Source organism: Thamnophis sirtalis, unplaced genomic scaffold (genome assembly GCF_051295495.1).
Source record: "Thamnophis sirtalis isolate CommonGarterSnake01/CBP01778 unplaced genomic scaffold, rThaSir2_p1.2 scaffold_15, whole genome shotgun sequence".
Taxonomy (NCBI): domain Eukaryota; kingdom Metazoa; phylum Chordata; class Lepidosauria; order Squamata; family Natricidae; genus Thamnophis; species Thamnophis sirtalis.
Window position 1 is genome coordinate 45,820,345 of NW_028261395.1, and position 5,733 is coordinate 45,826,077.

A 5,733-nucleotide genomic window follows, 5' to 3' on the forward strand; every position below is an offset into this window, starting at 1 on the left:
ATTTGGGGATTATTGATTGATGAAGTGCCATCGAATTATTTTTGACTCAAAGTGACCAGATAAGATGGATTTCTCTGGCAATCTGTCCCTAACTTGGTTCTTTAGACCTTCCAATGAATGGTGGCTCTATGGATTCTTTCCCAACTTCTGGTTGTTGTCCTCTTCTTCTTCCTTCCATTGTGACCATCATCGGAGCCTTCTCCAGGGAGATAGCATGTGTCCAAAATATTTGAAGCCTATGTTTGTTCCTTGAGGGAGAACTCTATGCTGGTTTATTCAATGACTGTCTAGGTTTTTCTCAGGACCCTTCCCCAACATCCAACTTTAGAAAACAAACATTTGTTCATGGAGAACCTGGTTTATTCAACGATCCTTTGTTTCCTCAGCTTTCTTACTTCGTATCAGGTTTTTTTTCCAACATCCAACTTCGAAAAACATACGGTTCTCCATTCCCCAATCCTGGCATCAGATAAAGCGTGGAAAATTACACCGGTGAGGATGTATTTCTTGTTGGAAATTCTTCCTCGAAACCCTTTGTTTTCCACGCTGCCAAGTTTTCCGTTCCGTTGAGTGAAACTGTTGTGGCTGCATTTTGCACAGCACATTAAACCTGGTTAGTTTCTGGTGGGTTGGCAGGAGCAAGCCCACTGGATGGAGGTGGAGAATTCGGGAAAGCAATCATTAAATACACCCGAGAAGCAACGAACGGAACAATTTTGGTCCACAGCGTTTTTGGTAGCCCAGATTTCTGACCCATCCATCCATCTATATCATCTATCAATCTCTGTTCTATTCTATTCTATTCTATTCTATTCTATTCTATTCTCTTTCTTCTATTCTATCATCTATCTATCTATCTATCTATCTATCATCTATCATTTATCATCTATCTATTCTATACTATAATCTATCTATCCATCCATCCATCCATCCATCCATCCATCCATCCATCCATCCATCCATCCATATCATCTATCAACCTCTATTCTATTCTATTCTATTCTATTCTATTCTATTCTATCTCTCTCTTTTCTATTATATCGTCTGTCTGTCTATCTATCTATCTATCTATCTATCTATCTATCTATCTATCTATCTATCTATCTATCTATCTATCTCTATTCTATCATCTCTCTCTATTCTATTCTATTCTATTCTATTCTATTCTATTCTATTCTATTCTTATCCATCATCCATCCATCCATATTATCTCTATCTATCATTTATTTTGTTTGTGTGTGTGTGTGTGTGTGTGTGTGTATGTATGTGAATGTGTGTGTGTGTATATGAAACTTCACATGTATATAATCATCTCTCTTTCTCCCTCCCTCCCTCCCTCCCATCTAAGCTTGATTCATTTTGGCGTATAACATTTGGACTAACGAGCTTAATGTAAAGGTTCCCCTCGCACATATGTGCTAGTCATTCCCGACTCTAGGGGGTGGTGCTCATCTCTGTTTCAAAGCCGAAGAGCCAGCGCTGCCCGAAGACGTCTCCGTGGTCATGTGGCCGGCATGACTCAACTCCAGAAGCCGTACGGAACGCTGTTCCTTCCCACCAAAATTAGTGGTCCCTATTTTTTCTACTTGCATTTTTTAACGTGCTTTTCGAACTGCTAGGTTGGCAGAAGCTGGGACAAGTCACGGGAGCTCCCTCCGTTATGTGGTGGTGCTAGGGATTCAAACCACCGAACTGCTGACCTTTCTGATCGACAAGCCCAGCGTCTCAGCCACTAAACCACCACGTCCCACTCACTCGAGGTTACAAAGAGACAAACGGATGGTTTTTTTAGGAGCGTATAGATGGCCTCTTGCTGTATCATTCGCTCTTCCACTCTGGCAACCCTTCCCCAGACTATGGCGTGTGGGAATACGGAATTCGCAGCACCTGGTGTGTGATCACTGCTCAGCTGGGCTGCTGCAATGGGGCTGACCTCGAAAACCTCCAGAAAGTTGGAGCCACTCGGCGTTATGACGGCTTCGAATCGTACGAGTGTTGGAATGAATGATGAAATTAGTTGTTGTTGTTGTTGTTACGGGTTTGTTTTCGCACCGGTTCAATCTCTGGAGTTGTTTAGAGTCAGTCCCAGATGGGAGACACACAAAAGCCGTCATAACAAGTAGCACAATTAATAAATCAAGGTTTCCCTCCTCCCCACACACCTCCCCCTTACAAGTTTTCACAGCCTTGCTTGCAGATGGTGAGCTTTAAACTGGACCACCTGCACTCTTTAAAAAAGGGGGAAGAGAAAAACACACACACACACACACACACACACACACACAAACAACCCTGTTAAAATCCTAAAAATAAAACCAGCAAACGGCAGCTTTTGTTTGCAAACAAACCCAGAATGCCACCCAGCAGCGTCTCCCAAAGAGAAGTTGGTTTATTTCTCTCTATGAATCTTTTTTTTTTAAAAAAAAGGTTTTGTACGACGATCGGCCACCGATCTGCCTCGTTTCCCCCCCCCCCCCAAAAAAATAAAACTTCCCCGGATAATAAACCCAATCTGGCTTTTTGAGCACTAAAATAAGCTGTCACCCCCCCCCCCAAATAATCCCTCCCCGAAAATATCGCAACACAGCAGCAGCCACGAGGTGCCCACGCTCGCTGGAGCCTGCACCCCAAAAGTAATAAGACCTCCCCCCAAAATAAGGCCAAGCCCTTATTTCGTGTGTGTCAAAAAAACATAGGACCCTGTCTTAATTTTGGGGAAACATGGGTAGTTTGGCTGGCTGCAGCCGCCAAGGAAAACTTGGCCTGATATCCGTAAGATTTATAGTTATCCAAAACTTCCCCACGGAGGCAATAGCAATAGCAGTTAGACTTATATACCGCTTCATAGGGCTTTCAGCCCTCTCTAAGCGGTTTACAGAGTCAGCATATCGCCCCCAACAATCCGATAGATAGATAGATGATAGATAGATAGATAGATAGATAGATAGCAATAGCAATAGCAGTTAGTCTTATATACCGCTTCATAGGGCTTTCAGCCCTCTCTAAGCGGTTTACAGAGTCAGCATATCGCCCCCAACAATCCGATAGATAGATAGATGATAGATAGATAGATAGATAGATAGATAGATAGATAGCAATAGCAATAGCAGTTAGACTTATATACCGCTTCATAGGGCTTTCAGCCCTCTCTAAGCGGTTTACAGAGTCAGCATATCACCCCCAACAACAATCTGGGTCCTCATTTCACCACACTCGGAAGGATGGAAGGCTGAGTCAACCTTGAGCCGGTGAGATTTGAACCGCCGAACTGCAGCTAACAGTCAGCTGAAGTAGCCTGCAGTGCTGCACTCTAACCACTGCGCCACCTCCGCTCTCTCAGGCGTGTTGACGAAAACCGAGGTGCGCGTAAATCAAGATATTATAATATTAACAAGGAATTAAAAATCCAGCGACGGGGCAGGGGAAACTCCTCTCGACCACAATGAAGCAGAAAATTTACTAAGCTAAGTGAGACAATTGTTCGGTGGATTTTGCCTCACTTTACGACGCTTCTCACCACTAAGTGAATCGCGGCAGGGATTAAATCCGCCACACGGTCGTTATAAGCGAATCCGTCTTCCCCGTTGCTCGTCCAAAGGTCGCAAAAAAGAGGATTGTGTCATGAACCCGGGGACGCTACCACCACACACCCCCGGTCGTAAACCCGAGTCCCTTTGCAAGCCTTCGAATTTGGATCCCGCGATGTTTCAAGGATCGTAACTGCGAAGCAGCCATCCTAAAGCACATTTTTTCACCGTTGTAAACTCGGAACGGTCGTTAAATGAACCGTCCCTGTACGGTATATAAAAGCGTCAAATTTGACGTTTGGGATGTATTATGGATGTTGGGATGTATTATGAGAAGAGCCGAGGTGGCGCAGTGGTTAGAGTGCAGCACTGCAGGCTACTTCAGCTGACTGCATAGTTCAGCAGTTCAGCGGTTCAAAATCTCACCGGCTCAAGGTTGACTCAGCCTTCCATTCTTCCGAGGTGGGTAAAATGAGGACCCGGATTGTTGTTGTTGGCGATACGCTGACTCTGTAAACCGCTTAGAGAGGGCTGAAAGCCCTATGAAGCGGTATATAAGTCTAACTGCTATTGCTATTGCTATTTTAGAAGCCCATCTTCTGCGGATTTCTCCCTTCTGGTGGGAGAAAATTCAAGCCACTATGAGAAAATTGTATTTTAGGCTGGTTGAAGATTTGTACCGCAGCCAAATTTTTTTTTGGGGGGGGGGGGAAGTAGATTAATCTGGAGCCATAGAGTCCAGGAAAAAAGAGACCCTGGGGGCAGGCCGGCCTCCACCCAAAATATTTGAAAACACATTAGCAGAAGAAGTCCATTTATCTGCCAAAAGTTGGAGAAAGAAAGTTATCCAAGACAATGGTGATTTTTTCCCCCTCTCCTCTCTGGAATATTTGCCAACAGTTCCATTTCAGCTGGCTGGAAACCCCATTAAGTAATTGGTTGTGTTTTTTATTTTATTTTTTTAAATAAAGCAATAATTTAATCCATCTTCCAGAGACCAAGGATGCTACGGTGGGTCGTAATACAGAAGATAATGCAGATTTGTATTTCTATCCCCTTTCTACTTGGAATATGGCATCCAGTTTTGGTCGCCACGACGTAAAAGAGAGACTCTGGGGAGAAATGATTAAGGATAAAACCTAGGAAGAACGGCTGCAGGAACTGGGGATGTCTAGTTTAATGAAAAGAAGGAGGGGGGGGCATGAGAGCAGTTTCCCAGTATTTGAGGGGCTGCTCCAAAGAAGATGGGGGGGGGGGGCAACTTATTCTCCAAAGCACCTGAGGGAAGGACAAGAAGCAATGGATGGGAACTAATGCAGGAGAGAAGCAACTTGGAATGCAGGAGAAACTTCCTGACAGTGAGGACGATTAACCAGTGGAACAGCTTGCCACCAGAAGTTCTATGGGGTGCTTCATCACTGGAGGTTTTAAAGAAGAGGTTAGACAACCATTTGTCTGAAGGGGGGGAGAGGTTCTCCTGCTTGAGCAGGGGTTGGACTAGAAGACCTCCAAGGTCCCTTCCAGCTCTATTCTGGTTGATTGGTTGATTGAAATGGTCTAGGGCCTCCTGCTTGAGATGAGGGTTGGACTAGAAGACCTCCAAGGTCCCTTCAGCTCTATTCTGGTTGATTGATTGATTGAAATGGTTTAGGGCCTCCTGCTTGAACAGAGGGTTGGACTAGAAGACCTCCAAGATCCCTTCCAACTCTGTTAGCCTTCCTTCCTTCCTTCCTTCCTTCCTTCCTTCCTTCCTTCCTTCCTTCCTTCCTTCCTTCCTTCCTTCCTTCCTTCCTTCTCCATCACTGCAGGTTTTTAAGAAGAGAGAGAACAGCCAGTTGTCTGGAACGGTATAAGGCCTCCTGCTTGAGCAGGGGGTTGGACTAGAAGACCTCCAAGGTCCCTTCCAGCTCTATTCTGATTGATTGATTGATTGAAATGGTCTGGGGTCTCCTGCTTGAGCAGAGGGTTGGACTAGAAGACCCCCAAGGTCCCTACCAGCTCTAATCTGATTGATTGATTGATTGATTGATTGAGTCCTCCGGGATTGGGCGGCCTATAAATCTAATAAATTGAATTGAATTGATTGAAATGGTCTATTGTCTCCTGCTTGAGCAGAGGGTTGGACTAGAAGACCTCCAAGGTCCCTTCCAGCTCTAATCTGATTGATTGATTGAAATAGTCTAGGGCCTCCTGCTTGAGCAGGGGG